Here is a 12640-nt window from a genome sequence, read left to right as displayed (position 1 = left end):
GTGCCACTATTCTCTATATGATGGCTAATGATTTTAATACAATTTACTTTATTATCAGCATCTGACAGTCATAAACTCAAAGATCAAAACTTGTCGATTAAAAACGCGAATTAACTAACAGCTGTGGTTTAAACTGTATACTGAACTATAATGAAGAGACGCAACTTAATTATGTGTTTTCATTTACGTTTTATTTAACTGAAAGTCAAAGTTTGAAGTTAAAAAAAATTAGAAGATTTTTTAAAAAATGTTTTTGTTTTCATGTACGAGTGGTTAATTTTCTAATTTCGTTAAATTACAAAATGTAAGAAAAAACAAAGTAATATATATGAAATTGTGTACTCCACATTTATTGCACTCAATATTTCACTAAACGTTAGAGCTATCGTTCATTTATCATAACTCAGAAAGTCACTATTTTTTAACCCATAGCTTATCTATAGATTTAAGTAAAGATGGAAATGCGGTGCATGTTTTGTTGTCTGTTTGTCTGTCAGTGTGTCTGATGAAGATTAAATGCTGTCACTTTAAATTCATTTCAATTTAATGAATGTCTTTTGGTACTTGATAACTGACAGTGTTATTTAATACAGTTGAAAATAAAACACAACTGCAATGAGTCCGTCCGAAAAAAATGTATTTTCCATCACACTTAAATTTGTCCCCCCCCCCCCCACTCACACACAATCAAATAAATTACATTTGATAGAGTACACTAACATGTTTCTCTCTGTGTCTAATGTAGACAACATATTGAATGTCTATTGAAGACAACATGTTATGTGTCGATTAAAGACAACCTGTTATGTGTCGAGTGTAGACAACATATTATACGTCGATTAAAGACAACATGTTATGCATTTTAATCCCAACAAGTCACACTGGTGAACATAATTGTATTGACCATTACAACTGTCCCTTACGTTAATTGTTCCTTTGTCAAAATGAACTTTTTTTTTTTAATTATTCAATTATAATGCATTTTACGGGCATTTAAACAAATGATAAGTGACCAAATTATATATTTCTTTGACAAAGTAACAAAACTTACAATCATAATTGACTATTGTTTATGCAATACTGTCTCAATAATAATTTTAGAATACCATAAGCAGTTGTTTGTACCAGGCGTTCCATCAAGCCAATATCTTTTCCAAACAACACAAGGCGAGTCTGCATGCCGGAAATATGTTTGCGATCCTTTAGGCTGTACCCATGTCATGTGACATTTCTGTTCTATTTCATCAATAGATCCTCTCACTAACCCAAGCCTTACAGCTTTCATGACTAACAGTTTAACCAGATTTGTGTTAATTTTGACAGTCTGGGCAATACTATCAAATGTCCGTTGTGTATCTGTTGCTGGCCTTTGGAATGTCATCTCCATCAAACATAACAGATTGATCTAGTTTCCTAGTTACAAGTTCATTGACTTTCAGATCCGGCTGAGTAGACCATTTATCCTTCAGTCCTATGAAGTTGTCAATATCTCCGCTGTTAAAGGCATACAGAAGATCAACCAGCCATTCTTTATATGTGCCCTTCAAGTATGCCAAGATATCATGGGCAAGGAACTCACCAAAATTGGATACACACTCGCCTATTACAGCTGCTAAACCAATATTAAAAGCCCTCTCTTCCTGCTCAGCTTTTGGCATGTCTATCAGATTTGTGCAGCCTAAGAACCTAAGGCCACTTGACAGTACTGAGCATGGTTGCTCATTAGCTATTGAAAGTTGCTTGTTAGTTCATAGAAACGTCCATGTACTGTGGTCACTCCATCTATATCATTTAAAATCTTCTCTCACTTTTCCATTAGGGCCTTCACTAGAGGGAATTCTTTATTCCGGAGATAGATTTTACCCATTGTAGTCATACACAAAACATTTGACTTCTTCACTGGTTTTAACTTTCTCTTTCATTTTCTCAAGAAATTCTATGGCTTGTTTCGGATCTGGGTATTGCTGGACAACATAAACACAAAGCTCAGGCAGAGGGGGGGGGGGGGATTTTGTGCTCACAATAGGACAGGGAATTCTCATACAGCCGTAGTATTCCATCTCATTTTGAAAAGATATGGTTTCTTACAAACTACAGAATCCTTAGAATTGATGCCATATTTTTTGTTGTATAACTCTTGAGTCCCCATTCAGTGGAAACTTCACCCGTACTTTCCTTTGTTGTTCTGCTAGATAACCAGCTACGTTAGGTATGATTGATATGTTTCTAAAATCTATTATTTTCTATCATCTACAGATATTTCTTCCTTTCTGTGACAAAATTCGACGCTGACATACTAGGACGGAAGTCTCATTGTCGGTAAAACAGAACCATTGGCTCTAAATAAAATCACCGTTTCTGGCAAAAATATAAAACTTATAACACGAAACATATGATTGTATAGACAGTGGGAGCTTATCCCCACTGTCACCCCTGTCTATAACAACATATTTACATTCTGGAATTCTTTATTGTATAATGTATTTAATTAAAATACATACACGAGTCTACAGTCACACAATGTATTTCTAGGCCGACCCACATAAGTTACGAACATGTATGTAGTAGTGGCCCAATGTTATATTTTATACTGAGTTTGAATTTGATTTTAAATATGATCATTAAAAATAAATTACATTTTAATGGTGTATAGAATGTTATAGCACTTGAATAGAAAATTTGATTATATTGTTTGGTTTGTTTCTATGTAATGCATTTTATTAATGTTAGGAAGATATTTAGAGATATGATAGAGTGCACACTATATACTTTTTGATACAACAAATTTAGTTTTTAAATTTCTCTTTTTACACATAAATATATGATAGATTTAGCAAAACGATTATGGTATTGTTACTTATAGATTGTACGAGGCCTACACATTACGAGTATACATAAATACATGTATGACGTATTTACCTTTCAGTGATACTGTAAATCTTTAACGTTTGAGGGATAACTTTAGATTTTACCACTACATTTTTTAATCATATCATTTTTCATATCAATGATCCGTCTAAATTTTCTCTCAATCACATTTTGTAATGATTAATTTTTGTCCATCTTAAGCGAAGCAAAAAAAAAATACTTTCCAGCAATTACAAAATGTAAGAACAAACAAAATATGTATATGAAATTAAGTAGGCCTACTTAACAAATATTGAACTCAATATTTCACTAAACGTTGGAGCTATCTTAATTTATCCTAATTCAGAAAGTCAATATTTTAAAAACAAAATCGTATCTTTAGATATATACAAAGAAGGGAATACGGTGTATTTTTGGTTGTCTGTTTGATGACTGTATGCAATCTTTACTGGTACTTGCATAACTGACAGTATAATTTAGTACAGTAAAAAAAAATGTGTAAGTCCAAAAATGTATTTCCCATCAAATTGAAATATTCCCCACAAAATGAATATAAAAATTACATCTAACAATAAAGAAGACTATCTTTATGGCGACACAGAAAAACAAACAGACGCGTCAATTCATCCGACCTGATCGGTTGTCTTTGAAAGATGTATAACGCTTTACCACGGTTTTAGTAATTAATTTATTCACAATTTTTTAAAGACATTTTTAAGAAAAAGATAATTGATGTTTGCTAGTATCAATATATCATTATGGTATTTTAATTGTGTGCAATTATTGGCCCTTTTTGTTATAAAAGAAAAAAAAATGAATGATATTAAAATAGTATGAGGTTAATTTTTAAGTTATCGCCCTTAAAATGTTTGGAAATAACATTAGGACATTTTTCTTTATTGCAATATTAATGGCGTATTTACTTAATATTGGGATATTTTCACTGAATGTAACACTGTATGATATTTATCACGTTAGCAATCCACGTAATTTCTTCTGTTATTTCATATTTGAATTGAAATCCTACAAGTACCTGGCTAGAGTCGCGGAAAGTTAGAGTAGCTTGCCATTTTCCTGACCTAATCTCTTAGAAAGTTGATAAAATATTACATTAACACAATTGTTTTTTTTTAAACACACACGTTTAAATCATGTATGTGTTTAATATATCTGCAATCGAAATGTAAAAATGCATCTTCAATGTGTCTTGAATGTGTTTAACATGTGTCTTACATGTGTCTTAATTGCTTTCTGTCTACAGCGGGACTAGCATATAACTAATACAAGGGTTTAAAATAGCAGTGTTAGTTTTATAATGTGTGTCTTTGTTAGGAACTTTATCCTATGCAGCCGGCATTGGCCACCCATGTATCTGTCACCCATCCACCCATCACCCCGCACCTACCACTCATCTATCTATCACCCATCCACCCATCACCCCACACCTACCACTCATGTTTCTATCGCCCACCCACCCATCACCCCAAGCCTACCACTCATATACCTTCTGGTGTCAGTACAGTTCTAATGAGATTACACTGATGTAACATTATGAACGGCAATCTTGTTTAATAAAAGACGTACACGATCTCTAGGTCTCTAGTTTTACTTGCAAACATTCAACCATGACATGCGCACTGGCCAACACTTAGACCACTCAGGGTGTGAGCTGAGATACAAGAAACACATCCAACACTTAGACCACTCAGGGTGTGAGCTGAGATACAAGAAACACATCCAACACTTAGACCACTCTGGGTGTGAGCTAAGATACAAGAAACACATCCAACACTTAGACCACTCAGGGTGTGAGCTAAGATACAAGAAACACATCCAACACTTAGACCACTCAGGGTGTGAGCTGAGATACAAGAAACACTTCCAACACTTAGACCACTTAGGGTGTTAGCTTAGATACAAGAAACACATCCAACACTTAGACCACTCAGGGTGTTAGCTTAGATACAAGAAACGCATCCAACCCTTAGACCACTCAGGGTATGAGCTGAGATACAAGAAACACATCCAACACTTAGACCACTTAGGGTGTTAGCTTAGATACAATAAACACATCCAACCCTTAGACCACTCAGGGTGTTAGCTTAGATACAAGAAACACATCCAACCCTTAGACCACTCAGGGTATGAGCTGAGATACAAGAAACACATCCAACACTTAGACCACTCAGGCTGTGAGCTGAGATACAAGAAACACATCCAACACTTAGACCACTCAGGGTGTGAGCTAAGATACAAGAAACACATCCAACCCTTAGACCACTCAGGGTGTGAGCTTAGATACAAGAAACACATCCAACCCTTAGACCACTCAGGCTGTGAGCTGAGATACAAGAAACACATCCAACACTTAGACCACTCAGGGTGTGAGCTGAGATACAAGAAACACATCCAACACTTAGACCACTCAGGGTGTGAGCTGAGATACAAGAAACACATCCAACACTTAGACCACTCAGGGTGTGAGCTGAGATACAAGAAACACATCCAACACTTAGACCACTCAGGGTGTGAGCTGAGACACAAGAAACACATCCAACACTTAGACCACTCAGGGTGTGAGCTGAGATATAAAATCTATTTTAATATAATTAAAAACATATTCTTCAAAAATAGGCATAGTACTAATTAAATATATATATATATATATATATATATATATATATATATATATATATATATATATATATATATATATATATATATATATATATAACATGTATATCTTTTAGAGAAGATTATAAAAAAACATAATAGTATATACATTTTTAAAAAAAACGTGAATTGAATGTATAACATTTTTAAGCACTAAGGATCAAACCCGTTTAATTAATACTACGGAGCCATTGTTTAATTATGAATTATTTTTAACTTTAATACATTTATTAAACTCTCGTTATAAGCCATTAAGCTCTTATTGGTCAGGCAGAAACAATATAATAACAGTAAAATGAACTGACCTGTCACGTGAGACGGTCAGCTGACCAAAGAGTTGGTCAGTCTAATCTGAAAGGTAAACGATGCTTTTACTTATAAAATAAAACAGTGAGAAATTTAAATTTCCATATTAGAAAATGTAACAATATTTGATACATTTAATTGGTCATGTAATCATATTTGCGGCATTTAAATGGCTACATGATGCAATATAGCACTATTTATGATATGTTGTATGTACTCTATATAACATAACTATATCTAACTAGGCATGCTGCCCAGCTTCGCTTAGGCTTTCGAAAACATTGAGAATTTGAATGCTTAATTAATTCGCCCGAAGGTCGGTCTACGACCTCAAGAGTTATGAAGAGGTTCCTCCGTGGACATTTTTTTTCGATTTATAGCTCACGAGCCGGCCCGCGGCATAACATACGCCGCTATTTAGTTGTTTCTAATTTTCAATAATTCATAATTTGTGAATTCGACAGTACCAACGCTGACACTGAAAATATTTCTTTAAAACACTATAAGTAGCTCGTTAAGGACCATAACCCCCCCCCCCCCTTCCTTCCCTCCCCCCTCCCCCCTCCTCCCCCCCCCCCCCCCCCCTACGTTTAAAATGGTTGGCTCTGCTTGTAAACATTTAGAGTGAACACAGCTCACTAAAACCATGTAGGGGTGGGGAGGTAGGGAGAGCGTTTGCAGCTTGTTTTCTAACGGCTCGAAGAAGAGAATTATATATATAGATATAAGGTACCGGTCAGTCGAGGTCAGTTTTGACCCCCACATCGTAGACTTTTCGGCCAACCGGCCCCCGTGTTCTGTCGCACCAAGGCAAGATCATGCCAAATTTGAAGCGCCTGCGGCGCCGGGAAGTGCCCTATCGGACACCCGACAATCTAGAATCTAGATCTAGATCTAGATTCCTAAAAGAATTTTTTTTTTAAGTTTAGCCCGAGCATAATAAAAAAAGAATACATTAACCAAGTTGACTTGCTGTGTCTCGAACCCGCACCACCTGCGTGGTTTAATGTACACTAACATCTCCGCTATTTAGGCACCTTATAAAATACGGAGAATGAAACACGTATTTTAAAATCTTAACTTACACGAATATGCCTATTCTTTCAAATTATTTTTTTATCCCAAATTAGCCAGTTCATAACAAAGATTTTGTATAAAATAAATAAGTCTTGAAATAGTTTAGTCCTAATATAGAAATTTATTTTTGGAATAGATTTTAGAGAAGTTAGAGTCTAAATCTAGATCTTAGCGTCTACGTCTAGATTATAGATCTAGTTATTGCGTAGATTTAGATTTAGTCTAGATCTAGAATCTCTAGATCTAGAATCCAAATAAATAAAATAAATTTTATGAGTTTAGGCCGGAAAAACTGTATTGTATACATTTCATAGTGTACGTAGATCTAAATCAAATTTGAATGAAATAGTTCATTTCTTTTTATTCAAAACACAGCAGATGACGTCATTAGTTAATGTATAAGCAATCGACGTCACAGTTTTATGCGTTCTTTTTCACATGTATTAATGCTTTTCCGGTTGCATAAATAATACTGTTTCTCTACATTCGAATACGCCTTTAATTTTTATTTTTCTTCTTTAAGTAAAATTGTGGTTATACATTTAAAACATCTAACATATTATTTTCAACAAAAGTCCGTAAAAAGTTCTCGATATATCGCTGCCGATTCTGACGTGATGTCCGGCGAAAATTTTTTGCGGACAGAGAAAGAGAGAGAGAGAGAGAGAGATGTGCGCACATTGGGCTTTTATAAATTAGGATTACGCCGGGACTTTAAAATATATACATTGGAGTGCTACATATTATTGCAACATGTGTCTAGTAGGTAATTACGTACCCAGTATATTTCTGACAAGGGTCTAACATAGACGTTGTCAGGATTGTGTTTTATGCTAGTAGGTAAACCGTCTACTAATGTGCATATTTGATTATCATTGTAACAAGTAGTTTAATAAATATTATATGTATTATTTTGGTGTTAAGCATTATTACTAAAATAGTGTACACTGTTACCCTGTTCGTGGTTTAGTCCATGTGACAGTCGATAACTTACTTGATTTACTTCACACTGCCCGTGTTTTAGCACACATGTCATTTGAATATTTATTTGACTTAAACTATTCCTGCCAGTGGCGTAATTCCACGTGGCAGTTAAGTAGACATTGCAGTTACCTACTGTACTACTTTAATCCCACACGTGTATCAGCCACTGATCAGGAGATACGATAATATTATTCACTGCGTCATAATATTTTACTACACGCTGTAAACTCTTGCAAGATCCAAGTGGTCATCGGACCTGGTGAAATATTATTATTCTACTAAGGCTGTAAACTTTGTGCATTGTATTGACAATTATTCGCCAGACCTTAATGATTATACATCTAGTCCTACTATACTAAAGCCTATATTCCCAGTAGAGAAGTGGTAGGCTACATACCCTACTACCGGTTGAAATCACACATTTTACAGGTTATTAATATTATTTACGGTACAAATATATTTTTACTGTTGACAAGGGTTGTGTGATATAATGTAAGGTAAACCGGCGCTACCTATAAGGCGAACTAGGCAGTCACCTAGGCCGCTGTCAGTAGGAGGCTCCAAAATGGGACGGAAAAAATGAAAGTTTGAGGGGGGGGGAGGTGCAGATCGAAAGTTTGAGGGGGGGTGCAAATCGAAAGTTTGTCCCCGGGCGCTGGGAAGGGTCGCTACGCTCAGCCACCTTTGTTTCTCTAACTTAAGTCAGGTACCCATTATATACGGGTGTACTCAAGAACATCATAAGCCACAATACCTAACCTAATATAAACAGAAAGTGATATTGCAACGCCAAAGGTAGACAAAGGTACATAAAATAGTCAAAGTAAAGACTATGTGTATCAGGTCTGTGCAGCCTAAGAACCTAAGGCCTCTTGATAGTACTGAGCATGGTTGCCCATTAGTTTATGAAAGTTGCTCGTTAGTTCATAGAAGCGTCCATGTTACTGTGGTCACTCCATCTATATCATTTAAAATCTTCTCTCACTCTTCCATTAGGGGCCTTCACTGGAGGAATTCTTTATTCCGGAGATACATTTTACCCATTGTAGTCATACACAAAACATTTGACTTCTTCACTGGCTTTAACTTTATCTTTCATTTTCTCAAGAAATGCTATGGCTTATTTTGGATCTGGGATTTGCTGGACAACATAAACACAAAGCTCAGGCAGAGAGAAGGGGGGGGGGGGGGTGATTCTGTGCTCAAAGTCGGACATGGTAGTTTACATACAACCGTAGTATTCCATCTCCTTTTCAAAAGATATTGTGTCTTACAAACTGCAGTAGCCTTAGAATTGATGCCATATTTTTTGTTGTATAACTCTTGAGTCCCTATTCAGTGGAAACATCACCCGTACTTTTCTTTGTTGTTCTGCTAGATAACCAGCTACGTTAGGTATGATTGATATGTTTCTAACATCTATTATGTCTATCGTCCACATATATTTCTTTCTTTCTGTGACAACATTTGACGTTAACATACCAGGACGCAAGTCTCATCGTCAATTGAACCGACCTAATCTGTTGTCTTTGACTAATGTATAACTCTTGGCCTCCGTTTTTGTGATTAATTTAGTCACCTCTTATTTTAAGACACATATATGAATAAAGCTAAATCTGTTTCCGTGTATCAATATATTTTCTTGATAATTTAATAGTATGCAAATATCGGCCTTCAACGGCATCAAGTACAGTTGAAATAACTTTTAAGTTATCGCATTTGAAATGTTATGGAATAAGACGGTAGTATATTGGAAACATTCATTTTTATTAGGTTAGGTTTTCATGTCGCCCCTTCTGGCAAGAGATTTCCTCTGTCCTGGGCTCGGCTCTCCACATATATAAAACCCAGTTGGCATAAAATAACGGTATAGTAAAGTGTCATGTCAACTGCTTAAAATAACACTTTATTTAGTGACCTGACATTTGCCATATTATGTCATCAAGCCATCCTTAAACAAAAACAAGTCATATGAAACGTGAAATTGAATTATATATGTAAACCATATGTTGTATTTATAATTATAAAGTTCAATATTAATTAAGCAATCAGTAATTAAAATGATTTTAATTAGACCAGTAAAACAGGAACATTGTCTCTAAATAAAATCACTGTTTCTGGAAATAATATAAAGCTTATAATAAGAAAACAAAATATGATTGCATAGACAGTGGGAGCTTATCCCCACTAACACCCCTGTCCATAACAAAATATTTACAAAATCAATAACATTCTGGAAGTCTTTATTGTATAATGTATTTAATTAAAGGACATACACGTGTTTACAGTCACGCAATGTATTTATACGCCGACCCACGTAATATGTTACGAAAATGTATGCAGTAGTGGCCCAATGTTATATTTTAGACTGAGTTTAAATTTGATTTGAAATATGTTCATTAGAAACAGTGTTTGGTCCAGACTTTTATCTCCGGGGGCGGGGGGGGGGGGGGGCGGTAAACTTTCTTCGGGGGGGGGGAGGGGAGGGGGGGGGCGGACACTGTTAAAAGTATATATTTTCTATATAAATTATATAAATTTCATTTCGTTCGGAATGAAACTCTGATTAGAAATAAATTAATATGTTTACATTTTTATGGTGCATACAATGTTGTAGCACTTGAATAGAAAAGTTGATTCTATTGTTTGGTTTGTTACTATGTAGTGCGTTTTATTATTGTTAGGAAGATATTTATATACATGATAGAATGCACACTTTATAATTTTTGATACAACAGTTTTAGTTTTTAAATTTCTCTTTTTACACCTAAATATATGATAGAGTTAGCAAAACGATTATGGTAGAGTTACTTATAGTTTGTTCGATGCCTAGACATTACGAGTATACATAAATAAATGTATGACGTATTTACCTTTCAGTGATACTGTAAATCTCTAACGTTTGAGGAATAACTATAGATTTTACCACTACATTTTTTAATCATATCATTGTTCATATCAATGATCCGTCTAAATTTTCTCTCAATCACATTTTGTAATGATTAATTTTTCCATCGTAAACGAGGCAAAAAAAAAAATACTTTCGAGCAATTACAAAATGTAAGAAGATACAAAAAATGTTAATGAAATTAAGTAGGCCTACTCAACACAACAAATATTGAACTCAATATTTCACTAAACGTTGGAGCTATCTTAATTTATCATAATTCAGATGACTAAATTTGATGACTGTGTTCAAACTTTACTGATACTTGCATAACTGAATGTACAGTTAAAAAAAAATGTGTAAGTCCAGAAAATGTATTTCCCAACAAACGAAAATGTTCCCCCACAAAATGAACCTAAAATTTACATCTGACAGAAAGATGATATATTATTTACGGAGAAGCAAAAGGGTATCTCAATGTCATGTCATCCGACCTGATTGGTTGTCTTTGATAGCTGTATAACGCTTTGCCACGGTTTCAGTAATTAATTTATTCACCATTTTTTAAGAAATATTTAATAAAAAGATAAATGCTGTTTGCTATTATCAATATATTATCTTAATAATTTAATTGTGTGCAATTATTGGCCCTTTTTGTTATAAAAGAAAAAAAATTGAATGATATTAAAATATCATGAGGTTAATATTTAAGTTATCGCCCTTAAAATATTTTCAAATGACTAGACATTTGGAAACATTTATCTTTATTGCAATATTAATTGCGTATTTACTTAATATTGGAATATTTTCACTGAATGCAACATTGTATCAGATTTATCACGTTAGTAATCCACGTAATGTCAACGGTTATTTCAAATTTGAATTGAAATCCTACAAGTACCTGGCTAGAGTCGCGGAAAGTTATCGCAGCTTGCCATTTTCCTGACATAATCTCTTAGAAAGTTGATAGTCTAATCCCTCCCCTCCCTTACTCGGTAGAACGTCTTATACCTCCCCTCCCTCCCCCGGTAGAACATCTAATCCCTCCCCTCCCTTACTCGGTAGAACGTCTAATCCCTCCCCTCCCCCCCGGTATAAGGTCGAATCACTCCCCTCCCTCCCCAAGTAGAACGTCTAATCCCTCCCTTCCCTCCCCCGGTAGAACGTCTTATACCTCCCCTCCCTCCCTTACTCGGTAGAACGTCTAATCCCTCCCCTCCCCCCCCCCGGTATAAGGTCGAATCACTCCCCTCCCTCCCCAAGTAGAACGTCTAATCCCTCCCTTCCCTCCCCAGGTATAACGTCTTATACCTCCCCTCCCTTCGGTAGAACGTCTAATCCCTCCCCTCCCTCCCCCGGTAGAAAGTCTAATCCCTCCCCTCCCTTACTCGGTAGAACGTCTAATCCCTCCCCTTCCCCGGTAGAACGTCTAATCCCTCCCCTCCCTCCCCCGGTAGAACTTCTAATCCCTCCCCTCCCTCCCCCGGTAGAACGTCTAATCCCTCCCCTCCCTTACCCGGTAGAACGTCTTATACCTCCCCTCCCCCCGGTAGAACGTCTAATCCCTCCCCTCCCTCCCCCGGTAGAACGTCTAATCCCTCCCCTCCCTTACCCGGTAGAACGTCTAATCCCTCCCCTCCCTTACCCGGTAGAACGTCTTATACCTCCCCTCCCTCCCCCGGTAGAACGTCTAATCCCTCCCCTCCCTCCCCGGGAAGAACGTCTAATTCCTCCCCTCAGTCCCCCGGTAGAACGTCTAATCCCTCCCCTCCCCCCCCCGGTAGAACGTCTAATCCCTCCCATCCCTCCCCAAGTAGAACGTCTAATCCCTCCCCTCCCCCCCAA

The 12640-nt window shown here is 36.1% G+C and overlaps 1 pseudogene; it reads right to left on the bottom strand.

The window, feature by feature from the left end:
• Positions 1-1053: 1053 nt before the first annotated feature.
• On the bottom strand, positions 1054-9256 carry LOC131939143 (26S proteasome non-ATPase regulatory subunit 13-like; annotated as a pseudogene).
• Between the last annotated feature and the right edge of the window lie 3384 nt (positions 9257-12640).

Source organism: Physella acuta, unplaced genomic scaffold (assembly GCF_028476545.2).
Source record: "Physella acuta isolate Inbredline_101_S28 unplaced genomic scaffold, ASM2847654v3 ptg000265l, whole genome shotgun sequence".
In the NCBI taxonomy this organism is placed as follows: Eukaryota; Metazoa; Mollusca; class Gastropoda; family Physidae; genus Physella; species Physella acuta.
Note: the sequence above shows the minus strand (reverse complement) of the source record. Positions and strands in the feature narration are given on the sequence as shown.